Source organism: Lissotriton helveticus, chromosome 6 (genome assembly GCF_964261635.1).
Source record: "Lissotriton helveticus chromosome 6, aLisHel1.1, whole genome shotgun sequence".
In the NCBI taxonomy this organism is placed as follows: domain Eukaryota; kingdom Metazoa; phylum Chordata; class Amphibia; order Caudata; family Salamandridae; genus Lissotriton; species Lissotriton helveticus.
The window spans coordinates 43,507,248-43,525,870 of NC_136067.1; positions in this window are offsets into that span (position 1 = coordinate 43,507,248).

Sequence of the window (18,623 nt, forward strand, 5' to 3'; positions counted from 1 at the left end):
TAAAAAAACAGAATTAAAACAACACTTTGAAATATTTTCCATATTAAAATGATTAGTTTCAATAAAAATGACACAACGTAAATTGAATGTTGTCATAACAAGTTTCCTTAAATTTCCTTTCTTCTGAGATCGCAGCAACGCGCGACAGGTAAGCTAGTTAATGATAAAAATATCTATAAGGTGGTGCTAAAAAATATCATGCAGAGGTAAGACTAGCAAAATAGCTTACTTTGAGGCAAGGATAGAAGAGTCAGGCAACATACCCAGAGAACTCTTCAGAATAGTTAAAACTTTCACTAGCCCAGAGACTGCTATTTGAGGCCATCGGCCATCATTTGAATGGCATGACCAGCTGGCCTCGTATTTTCAGAATAAAATCTTATCCATTCAAGCACGTCTTTTGTTAAACTCAGATGCGGGAGAGAACCCACCAGAGGTAGTAGGTAGTAGCAAGATGACCACTGGGAGGGCATCTTTCTGCAATTTCTCCAAATTCCTTCTTATTTGTTTGGAGGGATTTCTGGCTGCTATAAAAAGCCTCAACTCAGGGTCTCCATATAACCCTTGTCCACCAAGGTTACTGGCACTAGGTGCATCAACTATTAACCCTATAGCAAACAAACGGGCAAATTTACAAGCCCCTTGCACCACTTTGCGTCATTTTTAACCTGGAAAAAGTGACGCAAAAGTGGCGCGCGGGGCTTGTAAATCTGCCCCAAAGTGTTTAACGCATCGTTGTCCACAGGAATTGTTCCTGTGCAATGGAAGCAAGCCAAAATTTTGCCTCTGCTTAAAAAAACTTTAGCTGGCCCTAATGAGCAATCAAATTACAACCAATATCCTTATTGCCTGCTTTCTCTAAGGTATTGAAGAATTTGCAAACAAACACCTTTCACAATATCTTTAAACTAATGACCTATTGCTAGGCCCGGACTGGCCGTAGCGGGCCCGGGCAATCCCCGGGTGCGCCGCACGGGTGGGGGCCGGTTACAGGGGTTTGTCCCTGTAACAATATCGGCATAAAACCGGCCCCGGTAAACAGCTCGGTGCAACCCACGCCGCCGAGCTGTTTGGCTGTTTGGGGGGGGAGGAGGCGAGCACTTTGCCAGGGCCGGTTTTGGTTCGCAGTACCCTGCCTATTGCACCCGAACCGGTCTGGGTTTAGACTGCATTTTAGTACAGAGACTGCGTTGATGGAAGTCACTTAGCACATTAGAACGTCTAAGGGGGGAGGCCGTCCTAATTATGGGCCCTATTAGGATGGCGGACGGACCTGCATCCGTCCGCCTCCCCAGAGGTGGAGGGACCGTCCGCAGGGGCAGCGGCGGTCCCTCTGAGCAAATTAGGATGTGACCGCCACCCTGGCGGTCACATCCTGTATGTTTAACATTGCGGCGGGTGCTGCTTGAAGCAGCACCCGCCGCAATGTTAAAAATGCAAGCAGTGCATGTGCATGCACAAAGCGTCAGGCACCGTGCGGTGCCTGCCGCTTCATGCATGCAAATGCAGGGGGGTACCATAGGTACCCCCCATGTGCACCCCCACCCCCCCTTCACCCTGGGTGCCCACAACGGGCCCCCAAAGAAAAAAACGTATGCCTTTTCGTGGCGGCATTGCCGCCGCGGAAAGGCATATCCCTAAGCAAATCCTAATATGGCTGGTGGTGTCTGATAGACACCGCCACCATATTAGAGCTTTTCCGCCGCGGTCTCGCGGCGGAAAAGCGGCGGACAGTCTTGCCGTCCGCAGATGACCCCCCGCCATCCAGCTGGCCTCGTATTTTCAGAATAAAATCTTATCCATTCAAGCAAGTCTTTTGTTAAACTCAGATGCGGGAGAGAACCCACCAGAGGTAGTAGGTAGTAGCAAGATGACCACTGGGAGGGCATCTTTCTGCAATTTCTCCAATTTCCTTCTTATTTGTTTGGAGGGATTTCTGGCTGCTATAAAAAGCCTCAACTCAGTCTTTCCATGTAACCCTTGTCCACCAAGGTTACTGGCACTAGGTGCATCAACTATTAACCCTATAGCAAACAAACGGGCAGATTTACAAGCCCCTTGCACCACTTTTACGTCATTTTTAACCTGGAAAAAGTGACGCAAAAGTGGCGCACGGGGCTTGTAAATCTGCCCCAAAGTGTTTAACGCATCGTTGTACACAGGAATTGTTCCTGTGCAATGGAAGCAAGCCAAAATGTTGCCTCGGCTTAAAAACACTTTAGCTGGCCCTAATGAGCAATCAAATTACAACCAATATCCTTATTGCCTGCTTTCTCTAAGGTATTGAAGAATTTGCAAACAAACACCTTTCACAATATCTTTAAACTAATGACCTATTGCTAGGCCCGGACTGGCCGTAGCGGGCCCGGGCAATCCCCCGGTGCGCCGCACGGGTGGGGGCCGGTTACAGGGTTTTGTCCCTGTAACAATATCGGCATAAAACCGGCCCCGGTAAACAGCTCGGCGCAACCCACGCCGCCGAGCTGTTTGGCTGTTTGGGGGGGGGGAGGGGGCGAGCACTTTGCCAGGGCCGGTTTTGGTTCGCAGTACCCTGCCTATTGCACCCGAACCGGTCTGGGTTTAGACTGCATTTTAGTACAGAGACTGCGTTGATGGAAGTCACTTAGCACATTAGAACGTCTAAGGGGGGAGGCCGTCCTAATTATGGGCCCTATTAGGATGGCGGACGGACCTGCGTCCGTCCGCCACCCCAGAGGTGGAGGGACCGTCCGCAGGGGCAGCGGCGGTCCCTCTGTGCAAATTAGGATGTGACCGCCACCCTGGCGGTCACATCCTGTATGTTTAACATTGCGGCGGGTGCTGCTTGAAGCAGCACCCGCCACAATGTTAAAAATGCAAGCAGTGCATGTGCATGCACAAAGCGTCAGGCACCGTGCGGTGCCTGCCGCTTAATGCATGCAAATGCAGGGGGTACCATAGGTACCCCCCATGTGCACCCCCACCCCCCCTTCACCCTGGGGGCCCACAACGGGCCCCCAAAGAAAAAAACGTATGCCTTTTCGTGGCGGCATTGCCGCCGCGGAAAGGCATATCCCTAAGCAAATCCTAATATGGCTGGCGGTGTCTGATAAACACCGCCACCATATTAGAGCTTTTCCGCCGCGGTCTCGCGGCGGAAAAGCGGCAGACAGTCTTGCCGTCCGCAGATGACCCCCCGCCATCCTAATCTGGCGGGGGGTCATTTCTCTCAATGCAGCGGTGAATCAGCATCCTCCGGGCCGGCAGTGGCTTCCGCGGTTTTTTTTTTTTTTGATTCACCGCAATCGTAATCGGGCCCTTAGTTAGCTCTATCGTCTGCCTTCAATACAGTCGCTCATTCGCAGCTGCTAGCCCGCCTCCAAGCGATTGGGATTGGTGGAACGGCCCTGCAATGCCTGGCATCCTTTGTGGAAAAGAAAAGCCAGGAAATGTGGATTCCTCCCTTTTCCTCAAAAGCATATGAGTTGTCAGTGGGAGACCCCCAAGGCTCGGCCCTCAGCCCCACTTTATTTAATGCTTATATGACTCTCTTAGCCCTGCTAATGAGGCCTTGGGGGCTAAGGGGATTTCATATGCTGATGATACTCAGCTGCTGTTTACTTGTGGAAAGGGAGAGGAGATCGCAGGAGAGGACATCAAAAAATACCTCTCATTCGTGTTTCACGGGATGACCAGCAATTACTTAAAATGTAACCCCAATGAGGCTGCGATCATATCCTTCGGCTCGAATATTTCAGATTCATGGCAGACCTTTTATCTAAAATACTCCAGGAGGGCGCAGTTAAGAATTTGGGCGTCAAATTTGATAACTCCCTCTCCTTTCAACCTCAAATATAAATCTGTGGTAGGTTCATGCTTTGGGGTGTTACTCACCCTGGAAAAGTTCTACCCTTACTTTCAGTATCTGCATATGCAGCCACATGCATCATTGTTGCCGTTTGCGGTTCCTTAATTGCGAAATTTAAGAAATCGCAATTAAGGAATCACAAACGGCAATGCATCAAAAATGCGCAATTTTTTTTGCGATTCCTTATTTTTCCTTAATTGCGATTCACACTTTGCGAATCGCAATTAAGGAATCCCTTCCCATTCATTACTATGGGCCTAAAGGCCCATAGGAATGAATGAGAAGACAATCTCAATTTGCGATTCGCAATTAGCTAATCGCAAATTGAGATTGCGATTTCAAGGGTGCAGGGGTGTCCAAAGGACACCATGTTGCTCCCCTGAAATCAATCAGTGCACATATGTTGTGCACACACATGCCCTAAGGGCATGTGTGTGCACAACATGACAGTTTGAAAAAAGCACAAAATTGCATTTTTCTGATTTTTCGCAAATTTCCATGAGGTCCAACCTCATGGTAATTTTTTCCTCCTAATTGCGAATTCGCTATTTTTTCAAGTGTCATGCATTGCATTTAAGGAATCGCAAATTGCGATTCCTTAAAAGCAATCGCATTTTTAGAAATCGCAATAAATAGCGATTTCTTGTATTTTTTGTTAATGCATCCCAAATAGTGATTTAGGAATCGCAAACGGCCGATTTTTGCGATTCGCACCGTTTGCGATTCCTAAATCACTTGATGCATGTGACTGTTGGTCCAGGTTAGATCTGGACATGCCTCCCTGTTAGAAAGGCGAACCCGGGGGCAGCAGAAGGTGTCTGACTGACCACCCCTAGGTCTGCCCCTCCTTCCGAGAAGGGCCTGAGCGAGGTTGAGGGGCCTTCGACGTGAGGGCCCTCTCTTAGAATCGTACAGCAGAGTGATCACACCCCTACAAAAGTACACCACACGTAGGTAGAGTTTGTCAAGCTTTATCTGGCAATAAGTATGGTTTCAATATATACAGCAGCTCTTAAGATCTGGAAAGTCTCCTGACAAAGGGGGTAAGGTAGCGGGACAGTCTTATAGTTGGTCGCTTGCAAGGAGACCCTGCGCACAGCTCTCAATCCTCGAGCTGGGGGGTTCCGGAAGGTTGGGCCGTGGCAGCGCCAGCAGGCTCCAAAGATGGTTCAGCGAGTGTGGACCGCGGCAGCGCCAGCAGGTTCCAAGATGGTTCGGCGAGTGTGGACCGCGGCAGCGCCAGCAGGTTCCAAGATGGTTCAGCGAGTGTGGACCGCGGCAGCGCCAGCAGGTTCCAAGATGGTTCAGCGAGTGTGGACCGCGGCAGCGCCAGCAGGTTCCAAGATGGTTCAGCGAGTGTGGACCGCGGCAGCGCCAGCAGGTTCCAAGATGGTTCAGCGAGTGTGGACCGCGGCAGCGCCAGCAGGTTCCAAGATGGTTCGGCGAGTGTGGACCGCGGCAGCGCCAGCAGGTTCCAAGATGGTTCAGCGAGTGTGGACCGCGGCAGCGCCAGCAGGTTCCAAGATGGTTCAGCGAGTGTGGACCGCGGCAGCGCCAGCAGGTTCCAAGATGGTTCAGCGAGTGTGGACCGCGGCAACGCCAGCAGGTTCCAAGATGGTTCAGCGAGTGTGGACCGCGGCAGCGCCAGCAGGTTCCAAGATGGTTCCGCGAGTGTGGACCGCGGCAGCGCCAGCAGGTTCCAGGTAGAACAGCAAGATGAGTTTGTCTCAGGGTCAGCCGCGACAGCGTCAGCAGGGCTTCTCGACTCCGGGATACAACTGCCGTCCTACTCCGGGGGTGGCCCAGATATAGGTCTGGAGTCCTTTGATGTCCGGACCCTCTCGCCTGGAGGTCAGAGGGGCCGGGATGATGGTGTCCAGACACCCAGCAGGGGGGTGGAGCCAGCGCCCAGGGAGGCTGGAGGGCGATCGATACCAGGCGTCCGGGGACGGTTGGGGAGCCATCGAAACTCCTCTCCTCTTGTCTCTGGTGGAGTGGCCACTCTACCACCCGGAGGTTCTTGGTGCCTCGATGGCGGGCTCGCGGGGGCTATGGCCGCGGCTGGGCCGGGACCACGTGTCTGTGACGTGATGGCCCAAGATGGCGTCGGGCCTGGAATGTGGGTCCGTGGTGGGCACCGGACCGGTAATGCTGGGGCGGCCCGAGGGTGCCGTGTCAGTGGTTGTGGGCCGCCGGGTGGCGGATCTGGTGGTTTGTAGATCGTGCAGAGGGGTGCCCAGGGTCGACCCGGGCTGGATGGAGGGCCGATGTCGTCCGGGGCCCGCCATGCGGGAGGGGTAGGACCACGCCACGAGGCCGGGTCCAACACACGTCCCTTCCAGCTGAAGGCAGGGGAGAGTCACCCATCTTCTTGGGGATTCTCCTCACCGAGGCGGAAGAATCTGGAGAGGCCGTCAGCGTTGGCGTGGTCATTGCCAGGGCGATGCTCCACGGTGAAGTTCATCCCCTGGAGAGAGATGGACCAACGTAGCAATTTCGGGTTCTCGCCCCGCATCTGCATCAACCACCGCAGGGGCCGATGGTCGGTCTGTATCCGGAAGTGGGTGCCGAAGAGGTAGGGCCGGAGTTTCTTGAGGGCCCATACGACGGCAAAGGCTTCCCTCACGATGGTGCTCCATCGTTGTTCTCTGGCCAGCAGCCGCCGGCTGATGAAGGCAACGGGAAGGTCGATTCCCTCCGAGTTCACTTGGGAGAGGACCGCCCCAATGCCGTGTTCCGAGGCGTCAGTTTGGACGATGAACTCTCGGCTGTAGTCGGGGGCCTGGAGCACCGGGGCGGTGCACATGGCAGTCTTTAGTGTCTCAAAGGCTACTTGGCACTTGGGGGTCCAGTGCACCTTCGGGGGTAGTCTCTTGGAGGTTAGTTCTGTGAGGGGCCCCACAATGCTCCCATAGTCCTTTATGAACCGCCGATAGTATCCAGTGAGCCCCAGGAAGGCTCGGACGGCGGTCTGGGTGACGGGGGGCTCCCAGGCCTGGATGGCATCGATCTTGGGTTGTAGGGGAGCCACTTGGCCGCTCCCCACTTGGTGTCCCAGATAGGTCACGGACCCTTGACCGATCTGGCACTTGCTGGCTTTTATTGTTAGTCCGGCCCGTTGGAGGGCCGTCAGGACCTTCCAGAGGTGGGACAGGTGCTCATCCCACTGAAGGCTGTACACTGCAATGTCGTCCAGGTAGGCGGCACTGAACTCTTCTAGCCCCGCCAGCACCCTATTCACAAGTCTCTGAAAGGTGGCCGGGGCGTTTTTCATGCCGAAGGGCATCACTTTGAAATGGTAGTGGCCATCCGGGGTCGAGAAAGCGGATCGTTCTTGTGCTCCTGGCGTGAGGCCGATTTGCCAGTACCCGGCCGTGAGGTCGAAGGTGCTGAGGTACCTGGCGGCTCCCAGGCGGTCGATCAGTTCATCCGCTCGGGGAATGGGATGGGCGTCGGTCCTGGTGACGGCATTCAGTCCCCGGTAGTCGACACAGAACCGCAGCTCCGGGGGCACCCCGGGGGCGGCGGCCTTAGGGACCAGGACGACGGGACTGGCCCATGGACTGTCCGAGGGTTCGACTACCCCTAGGGCTAGCATTTTGGAAACTTCGGCTTGGATGCAGGCCCGGACTCGGTCGGGGACTCGGTAGGCTCGGTGCCGCACGGGCGGGCTGTCCCCGGTGTCAACGTCGTGAACACACCACTGTGTGACCCCGGGGGTGAGGGAGAATAAGTTCGCAAATTGACCCAGCAGTTTCTGGCAGTCCTGGCGCTGTTTGGGTGTCAGCGTAGGAGAGAGGGAGACCCCCTCGACAGAGCCATCTTTCTCGGAGGTGCTCAGGAGGTCTGGTAGAGGCTCGGAGTCGTCCTCTGCTCCGTCATCGGTACCCAACAATAGGCTCAGTTCGGTGCGGACAAAGTGGGGCTTGAGCCGGTTGGCGTGTAAGCCCCGGAGGGGGTTCCGGGGGGACTCCATGTCCACTAGGTATGTGACGGGGCTCTTGCGCTCCACCACCTTGAAGGGCCCCGTCCATTTGTCCTGGAGGGCGCCGGGATCGATCGGGGACATGACCCAGACCTGCTGGCCCGGCTCGAATTCAATGGACGAGGCGTTTTCATCATACCAGCGCTTCATCTCCTCTTGACTGGCTTTGAGGTTGGTTTCGGCCAGTTCCCGGAACCTCCGAGTCTGGTTGCGGAGAGTCAAGAGGTATCGGAAAACATTGGGCGGAGCATCGGAGGCGGCCATCTCCCAGCCTTCTTTGACCAGGCTAAGGGGGCCTCGCACAGGGTGTCCATATAATAGTTCAAAGGGGCTGAACCCCAGGGATTTCTGGGGTACTTCCCGGTAGGCGAACAGGAGGCATGGCAGCAGAACGTCCCATTTGCGCCGGAGGGGTTCTTCTAGGCCCTTCATCATTCCTTTCAGGGTCCTATTAAATCGTTCCACTAGTCCATTCCCTTGAGGGTGATACGGGGTGGTGAACTTATACGCGACCCCGCACTGTTGCCATAGGGACCGCATATATTTTGATATAAAGTTTGTTCCCCGATCACTTACGACCTCTCGGGGGAAGCCGACTCTAGAGAAGATCCCCATGAGCGCTCGGCCCACTACGGGGGCTGTGATAGTCCAGAGGGGGATAGCTTCTGGGTAGCGGGTGGCATGGTCCACCAGTACGAGGATGAAGCGGTGCCCCTGAGAGGTTGGAGGATCCAGGGGCCCCACGATGTCGATTCCTACTCGCTCGAAGGGAGTGGTCACCACGGGAAACAGTTGGAGTGGGGCTTTGATTTTCCCCCCACTCTTTCCACTGGCTTGGCAGGTCGGACAGGTTCGGCAGTGGTGGTACGCATCGCTGCGCATCTTTGGCCAATAAAAGTGGGTCACCAGGCGGCTGTAGGTTTTGTCCTGTCCCAGGTGCCCAGCGAGGGGTACATCATGTGCCAGATTTAAGAGGAAGTCTCTGAAGTGGAGGGGGACGACTAGCACTCGGCCGGCCCCCAGCTCGGCGATTTTCTGTTCACTGTACAGGAGGTCCTGGTTCCAATAGATCCAGTGGGACCCCGAGGGGGCTCCTGTGGCTTGTGCGGCGGCTTGCTGCCGGAGTCCCTCAAGGGAAGGACAGGTCCTTTGTTCCCGGCGGAACTGCTCACGGGTGGGGCCCCCTTCTTGGCGCCACTGGGCTAGTTCGGGAAGGGGCCCGAGCTCGGGAAGTTCTTCATGGCTGGGGCCTTGCGGCCCCCGTTCTCGTTCGGCTGTGGCAGTGGAGGGTGGCGGAGGTGCCGGCCATTCAGGTTCTTCGGGCAGATTGTCTTCGGTTGGGACTGCATCCCGGGTGGACATGGATCGGGTCGTTACGCAAACCCACTCAGGAAGGCCTAGCATCCCCAGATGCTCTCTGCGTTCGATCTGTGCCCAGGGGGAACTTTCCAGGTCGTTCCCGAGAAGGCAGTCTACTGGGGCATCGTCTCGGACGGTGACTTTCAGCATGCCGGACACTCCTCCCCACTCGAAGGGGATGCGGGCCATCTGGCACAGGCTCTCGGAATTGTCTGCTGACCGGACAGGGCACAGGACGTGTGGCAAGATTTGTTCTGGGGTCACCAGATGGCAGCGGACGGCGGTTATGCTGGCCCCTGTGTCACGGAGAGCCTCGGCCCGGCGTCCGTTGATGGTGACCCACTGGCGGTACTTCTGGGTGTTGATCGGAATCTGGTCTCGGGGGATCAGGTCTTTATCGCCCAGGGAGGCGAGGCACATGGCCGCGGACTCCCATTCTTCGGGTTCCATAGGGATCTCTTCTCCTTCATCTTGTTCTTCGCTCAGGGCGGCTGCAGTGATTTGTCGACCGGGGGGCCCGGTGGGGCCGGGCCGTTGGTTCATGGGGCAGAGAGGATCATTGGCATAGTGAGCCAGCCGCTTGCATCTGTGGCACGTAACGTTGGGGCGGGGCTCCGGTCGGGCTGGAGGGGCCCCCCTTGGGCTGGAGGCTGGTGTAGAGGAGGCGGGCAAAGACCCCAGCGGAAAGTCTCGGCCTCGGCTGATGCCCGACCCGCCGCCTCGCGGCCGGTGGTTCCCCGGGGACCCTCGTCCATATTCTCCTGTGGGGTTCCGGTGGACACGGTTGCTCGCCCATCGATCTGCCTCGACCGCTAGCTTTCGCGGCTCGGTCAACTTGCTGTCGAGGAGGTGCTGTCGCAGTTCACTGAAGCAGTTGTTGGAGAGGTGCTCCCATAATATAAGGCCAACCAACTGCTGGTAGTTAGTGACCTGGCTGCCTTTGACCCACCCCTCGAAGGCTCTGCTAAAAAAGTTCACATATTCCACCAAAGTTGTACCGGGGATTTTTTTACAGTCTCGGAACCTCTGCCGGTACATTTCGGGGGTGAGTCCGTAGCGTGTGAGTAGGGCCGTTTTCATGTGTTCATAGGAAGTCATTTCGGTGTCAGGGAGTTCCAGCAGGGCGTCTCTCCCTTCGTTGACGAACTTTCCCCACAGGCCGGCGCCCCAATCCTTCAGGGGCACCCGATGGGCGGTCATGGCCACCTCGTAGGCTTTGAACCATTGCTGGATGTCGTCGTTCTTGTAGTATTCTTTGACTACATCTTTCAATAGGTGAACCTTGGTGTCCACGGGAGGGGCCGAGGTCTTGGCCCCGGCTGCGCTGTCTTCGTTGAGCTTGGCTTTGATTTCGAGTTCTTTCAGGCCTCGTTCGTGTTCATAGGCTAATCGTTTTTCTTCGAGGTCACGTTGTCTCCGTTTTTCTTCTAGATCCCCCTCCAGCCGTAGTTGCTCGAGGGCTATCTTTTTCTCCGCTAGCTGGAGTTCTCCGTCTAACCGGAGTTGTGCAAGCTCCAGTTCGTGTAGCCGGTTGCGCTCTTGTTCTCGAGCATCTTCATATATGAGGTCCGCATTTAGGGTTGCGGTTCTTTCCCCCGTCGGGGGTGTGCTCGTTTCCGGTTGTCCATTCGGGCTATTCTCCTCTTGGGGTGGCCTGTCTCGGGTTTCCACCCAGGCTTGTAGGGCCGCTTTGAAGTCCTCTTTTGTGTTCAGGCCAGTGGTAGCGATACCCATATCCTTACAGAATTGTTTTAGTTCTTTGTGGCTATATTCTTCCATCTTTTCTTTCTGGAATTCGGTAGGTGGATTTGTTCCTTGGGTCGTCATGGTCTCCGTGTGCTGTAGCGGGTAGATCCCTCTCTGTACGATTTTGCGTGGGCTCGGATCGCAGCGCTTGCCACCAATGTTAGAAAGGCGAACCCGGGGGCAGCAGAAGGTGTCTGACTGACCACCCCTAGGTCTGCCCCTCCTTCCAAGAAGGGCCTGAGCGAGGTTGAGGGGCCTTCGACGTGAGGGCCCTCTCTTAGAATCGTACAGCAGAGTGATCACACCCCTACAAAAGTACACCACACGTAGGTAGAGTTTGTCAAGCTTTATCTGGCAATAAGTATGGTTTCAATATATACAGCAGCTCTTAAGATCTGGAAAGTCTCGTGACAAAGGGGGTAAGGTAGCGGGACAGTCTTATAGTTGGTCGCTTGCAAGGAGACCCTGCGCACAGCTCTCAATCCTCGAGCTGGGGGGTTCCGGAAGGTTGGGCCGTGGCAGCGCCAGCAGGCTCCAAAGATGGTTCAGCGAGTGTGGACCGCGGCAGCGCCAGCAGGTTCCAAGATGGTTCGGCGAGTGTGGACCGCGGCAGCGACCGGAAGGTTCCAAGATGGTTCAGCGAGTGTGGACCACGGCAGCGCCAGCAGGTTCCAAGATGGTTCAGCGAGTGTGGACCGCGGCAGCGCCAGCAGGTTCCAAGATGGTTCAGCGAGTGTGGACCGCGGCAGCGCCAGCAGGTTCCAAGATGGTTCAGCGAGTGTGGACCGCGGCAGCGCCAGCAGGTTCCAAGATGGTTCAGCTAGTGTGGACTGCGGCAGCGCCAGCAGGTTCCAGGTAGAACAGCAAGATGAGTTCGTCTCAGGGTCAGCCGCGACAGCGTCAGCAGGGCTTCTCGACTCCGGGATACAACTGCCGTCCTACTCCGGGGCTGGCCCAGATATAGGTCTGGAGTCCTTTGATGTCCGGACCCTCTCGCCTGGAGGTCAGAGGGGCCGGGATGTTGGTGTCCAGACACCCAGCAGGGGGGTGGAGCCAGCGCCCAGGGAGGCTGGAGGGCGATCGATACCAGGCGTCCGGGGACGGTTGGGGAGCCATCGAAACTCCTCTCCTCTTGTCTCTGGTGGAGTGCCCACTCTACCACCCGGAGGTTCTTGGTGCCTCGATGGCGGGCTCGCGGGGGCTGTGGCCGCGGCTGGGCCGGGACCACGTGTCTGTGACGTGATGGCCCAAGATGGCGTCGGGCCTGGAATGTGGGTCCGTGGTGGGCACCGGACCGGTAATGCTGGGGCGGCCCGAGGGTGCCGTGTCAGTGGTTGTGGGCCGCCGGGTGGCGGATCTGGTGGTTTGTAGATCATGCAGAGGGGTGCCCAGGGTCGACCCGGGCTGGATGGAGGGCCGATGTCGTCTGGGGCCCGCAGGCGGGAGGGGTAGGACCACGCCACGAGGCCGGGTCCAACACTCCCTCTTGAGCTATGCGCAATGACTGAGATTTCTATTAAGAAAAAGCTAAAAACATGGTTGTTCCAACAGGATTCATACTACAGTCTGAATATTATAGGTATCCTTTAAAGATAGCGCCGGGACACCCCATGGAGTATCCGTGTGCTTTACAAATCACAAATCAAAACAAAGCTCACTCTTAGCCTATTGGAAACAATGCGCCTGTAGCCGAGGCCCTATTGGCTGTGCTAGTGCTTGTCTTTTTTATGTGTCCCTCTTTCCTCAGTTGGGCTCATCCCTCACCTACTTGTCCCTTTGTTGTGTTTTTTTGTTGTTCCACCGGTTAGACTGCATCTATCATTCTCCCTGTGTTCACTGCAACTGGCTGAATCATCAACACAGTTTTGATATAGAGGAATAGTGTTCATGGAAACCTACTAATGTTGCAAATGTCCCTGGCATGTAGCATACGTGAAAATCCACAGTTATGTCTATGTACAATGCCTATTTTTCATCAAACCTGGCCAGTAAAGCTAGAGGAAAGCCATTAACTGGACCCAGTAGAACGTATTTGTAAGTGGTCAGCTGGAGTTGCCACCACAGTCTCAAGAGGAAGACAGAAAATATGAACTCACTTACGTTGGGCCCAATTCATAAAGTACCAGATTTACTATTATTTTGCATTGTGGTTGCTTGACTTTTTTGACGCAGCTCTGTTGCAAAATGCTTGCTGTGTTTACTAAGCAATGCCACGGTCGCCTTGCGTTCCTTTGTAACGGAAATGTAAAGTGTTGCATTAGACTGCACCTGGAGGCGTTCCATGGGTGGAGCATGGGTATTTCGAAGAACACAGTTGGAGTGGGTCACTGATACAGGCTTATAAAGGCTTTGTTACGTGAAATTGAGACAGCAGGAGGGGCTATTTACCGATTCCCAGGACTACAGGTTTTTATTATTTACACGATTGTGATCTTTTAAAAAAAAAAACTGATTCTGAAAATACGACATGTGCTTCTAGTGTTTCTAGCCTTGAGAAAGTCCTTTCGGACGCAACACGTGTCGGCTGCCTGTTTCTCCTATATCGGAATTGTTAATATGGAATAAAGGATATACAGAAGGAGATTGAAATCGGCTTATGGACTTCCTTGTTTCTACTATGGTGGTCAATGCCTGTGATACAGATTTGGACTAATTTTTGGTTGTGCCTCGGCATTTGTGCAAGGTGTTCCCATGCATCCACCTATAGATTTTAGTTCATTCCCACATTTACTAAATGGAAGTAAAGTGACATGAAGAGGGATTTGTAGAGCACATGTATACTCCAGAGAGTTAGTGAACCTAGAAATGGGTCAAAATGCTTCGCCATCCCCAGTGGGGCGTAACAAGGAGAAATATGTTTAACCTCATCCATGCTCATGACGAGCTGAGCTCGTCATGAGCCACGGTGCTTCGATGCTCATGATGAGCTCAGCTCGTCATGAGCCGTGGAACGCTCACACGCGGGGATAATTCCCCTGCTGTGCTGAGCGTTCCACGGGAGGTAATGCACCTGTGACGAGCTCAGCTCGTCATGAGCACAGGAGCGCCGTGCCTCATGACGAAGCATGCGGGCGCCGTGCGCGCCCCCCTCTCCCCCCCAGCACAGCAGGAAAATACCCCCGCGGCGAAGGGGTTAATTCTCCTCATTACTTCCTCTTTTTATGCGTGATGTATTCTGCATCACACATTGAAAGAGGAAATTGGCTTACAAGATGGTTTTTTAGTGGGATGGTATCCCTTCCTGCACAAAAAAAACCCTGCCCATAAAACAGGCACTTTTGCACTAGGGGTGCCAGGGTGCCTGCATTGGTGCCAGGCAGGGAGAGAGCTAAAGAGCGACATCTCTTAACATCTTTCATCTCTCTCCCGTTCACTCAACGCAGCACATCAACTCCAGTTGCTGCCCTGCATTGCATAAACTTTTGATAAATATGCCCCAGTTTGGTGCATGAGTTGGCATGACTTACTCCTGTAGTATTCCTGACATACTCCTGGAATTCAGGAACATAGTGAGAGCACGCCACAGCAAGAGACTTTGTGAATCAGGGCCATCGAGCTTAGGATGTAGCTGGTGGTGGCTTATGGGCACCTGTTATGGGCACCTGTTACTAGGGGGTAGATGTATCAAGATTCCATTTTGCGATTTCTAAATAGCGATTTTTAAGGAATCACTATTTAGAAATCGCAAAATGGAATGTATGTAAAAAATCGCTATTTTTTTGCGATTTCTTAGTCTTCCTTATTTGCGAATTCGCAATTAAGGAATAATTTCCCATGCATTCCTATGGGCCAGGAGGCCCATAGGAATGATTGCGAAATATTTCTTGATTTGCGAATCGCAATTTGCGAATTTGCAAATTGCGAATATTTTCAAGGGTGCAGGGGTGTCTCAAAGACACCCTGCTGCACCCCTGAAATTTACATGTGTGTACATATGGCGCACATACATGCCCTAAGGGCATGTATGTGTGTCACATGCCACCTTCACAAATGCCAAATAGGGTATTTTTAAATGAAATCGCAAATTACCACCAACTACAAGTTGGTGGTAATTTGCGATTTCTTAACCAAAATTCGCAAATTCTAAAACCCACATACATCGCATTTATGGAATCGCAAAATTTGCGGTTCCTTTGATGCTTAAGCAAAATAAGGAATCGCACATTTTTGCGATTCCTTATTTTGCGAATTTTTGATACATTTCAAAAAATGCAAAAAAGGCTTTTGCGACTCGTAAAAGGCTTTATACAGCTACCCCTAGATGCCAGGGTGGGGGAGGCCTGTGCATGGCCTGGCACCAGGGGCTCCATGCCACACCATTGCCACTGCCCACAGCAGCTGGCCAGAGCCTGCCTTCAGCTCACTCCAAGCTTTGCTACTTGGCGCTCCCCCCCCCCCCCTCCCTCTGACAGCCCCTGTGACATTCCTCCTGAAAAATGAATCTCACAGAAAAAGATATTAAAAATTAATCCAGGCTAACAAGCAAAAATGCAATAAAGGGAGAGGGCGCTGATGTGACAAATGCCACTGGGGCAGGGAGTGTAAGTTTGGCAGCTGGCAGGGCTGGGACAGGCGCTCCATCATCCGAGGCTGGCGCAGGGTTCATAAAGTGGCCTGGACGCCCTGGTCATTTTCTTGAGTTACAAATATGCATTTTTGGGTTGTTACATTCTGTAATGCAATTTGTGAGGATCGAGTGCGTTTGGGATGAAAATTGTGGCCTGCACATTACAGAGATTGATTTCATCCGTCACCCTCTTAAGTCGGGTTTTGACAGTTTCGGTTTAACCCTTTCACTGCCCCCCTCCCATCACCTCCACCTCTGTGCAGAAGTCCAAGCCCTTCCCTGTGTTTGTGCCAAGCCTCGCCTCGCCCAGCAGGTAATGCTATTCGTGGTGGCCCAGGTGCGATCTGAGGGTTAATTGCTGTGCTATGCTGTGGCATTTATAAAGCACGTGGCGACCCGTAAGTATCGCAGCGCTACCCAGTTACTCCTTGCTAACTATTAACGTTTAAAATATCGCATACTTCTTCTTACCTGTATTCATCCAACATGTAACCACATTGTTCGGCAGATATTAGAGAAGGACAAGTAGATGAAGTTATTTGCCCAGGATCATTCAGGTGGTTAGAGTGAGCAGCTGGGATTAGAAACATGGCGCCTCATTTATGAGGCTGTGCGTCACTTTTACGCCGCCGGTGCGTCACTTTTTGTGACGCACCAGTGGTGTAAAAAATGCGCCTTGTTGCGCAATATTTACAACGTGATGCATCTAGGTAGATGCTTCACTTTGTAAACCCCTGCGCTACATTATACCTGCGCCAGGTATAATGTATGCAAGGGGGCGTATTGATGCAAGAAAGGGTCATGGAAGTGACGCAGTGAAATCTAGATTTCACTGCGCCACTTCTAGGACTCAAATGCGTCAAAATCTTACGCCTGTTGATGCAAGCCCCATGTGAAAGGACACATTGCTGGAGTTGTGCCACTTTTGTGATACACTCCAGCAGTGCGTCACTTTTGCGCCTACATATACGTCAGAAATACTGACGTATCTGTAACTCCTTGAGCCATGATGCGTCATACTGTAAATATGACAGTGTGAAGAAATACTTCCTAGGCAATTGTAGGATAATAATAACAGTACTACATGGAGGACTCAACAAAAAAACAAGGAAATCTATGTGTAAAAAAGCAGTGTATTTTATTATATATTATTAAAAAATATATAGAACTACCACAGTAATAAAAAATAAATATATCAATACATATCATCAAATCCATTTATCCTAAACAAAACATAAAATCTTCGTTAAAAAACTTTGTTTAATAATCAGAGTACAGTAGTAATTATCGACAACTTTAAATATGACGCATCATTGGTCTCGCAAGGAGAGCGCAGTGAAAAGTGACGCATCGCTGTTTTCACGCAGCGATGCGTCACTTTTCATAAATGAGGCCCATTGAGTCAGTCAGTCAGTCTCTACTTTTTTCCACTCTCTCCATTTTCTCTCTCAACTCTGTCCACTCTATCTCTACTGTCTCTCTCTCCACTCTCTCTCCACTGTCTCTCTCTCCACTTTCTCTCTCTCTGCTCTCTCTTCACTCTCTCCCTCCACTCTCTCGCTACTCTCTCTCCACTCTCTCTCTCCACCCTCTCTCCCTTCTCTCTCTCTCTCTCTCTCTCTCCACTCTCTCTCTCTCTCTCTCCACTCTCTGTCTCTCTCTCTCTCTCCACTGTCTCTCCTCTCTCTCTCTCTCTCTCTCTCTCTCTCTCTCTCTCTCTCCACTCTCTCTCCAATCTCTCTCCACTCTCTCTCCACTTTCTCTCTCTACTCTCTCTCCACTCTCTCCCTCCACTGTCTCCCTCCACTCTCTCTCCACTCTCTTTCCACTCTCTCTCTCCACCCCCTCTCCCTTCTCTCTCTACTCTCTCTCCACTGTCTCTCTCCCTTCTCTCTCTACTCTCTCTCCACTGTCTCTCTCCACTCTGTCTCTCTCCACTGTCTCTCTCCACTGTCTCTCTCCACTCTGTCTCTCCCCACTCTGTCTCTCTCCACTCTGTCTCTACTCTCTTTCCACTGTCTCTCCACTGTCTCTCTCTCCACTTTCTCTCTCTCCACTCTCTCACTATCTCTCTCTCTCCCTCCATTGTCTCCCTCCACTGTCTCCCTCCGCTCTCTTTCCACTCTCTCTCTCTCTACCCTCTCTCCCTTCTCTCTCTACTCTCTCTCCACTCTCTGTCTCTCTCCACTGTCTCTCTCCACTGTCTCTCTCCACTGTCTCTCTCCACTCTCTCCCTCCACTCTTGCTCTACTCTCTCTCCACTCTCTCTCCACACTCTCTCTCTCTCTACTCTCTCTCCAATCTCTCCACTCTCTTCACTCTCTCCACTGTCTCTCTCTCTGCCTTGCACCCTTCTCCACCTCCGCCTTGCACCTTTTCTACCGTGCACCATTCTCCCCTCTGCCTTGCACCATTCTCCCCTCTGCCTTGCACCCTTCTCCCCTCTGCCTTGCACCCTTCTCCTCTCTGCCTTGCACCCTACTCCACCTCCGGCCTGCACCCTTTTCTACCTTGCACCATTCTCCCCTCTGCCTTACACCCTTCTCCCCTCTGCCTTGTACCTTTCTCCCCTTCGCCTTGCACCCTTCCCTACCTTGCACCTTTCTCCCTTCCGCCTTGCATTCTTCTCTTCTCTGCCTTGCACCCTTCTCCTCTCTGCCTTGCACCCTTCTCCCCTCTGCCTTGCATCCTTCTCTACCTTGCACCCTTCTCCCCTCTGCCTTGCACCCTTCTCTACCTTGCACCCTTCTCCTCTCTGACTTGCACCCTTCTCCTCTCTTCCTTGCGCCCTTCTTCTCTCTGCCTTGCACACTTCACCCCTCTGCCTTGCACCCTTCTCCTCTCTGACTTGCACCCTTCTCCTCTCTTCCTTGCGCCCTTCTTCTCTCTACCTTGCACCCTTCTCCCCTCTGCCTTGCACCCTTCTCTACCTTGCACCCTTCTCCTCTCTGACTTGCACCCTTCTCCTCTCTTCCTTGCACCCTTCTCTACCTTGCGCCCTTCTTCTCTCTGCCTTGCACCCTTCTCCCCTCTGCCTTGCACCCTTCTCTACCTTGCACCCTTCTCCTCTCTGACTTGCACCCTTCTCCTCTCTTCCTTGCACCCTTCTCCTCTCTGCC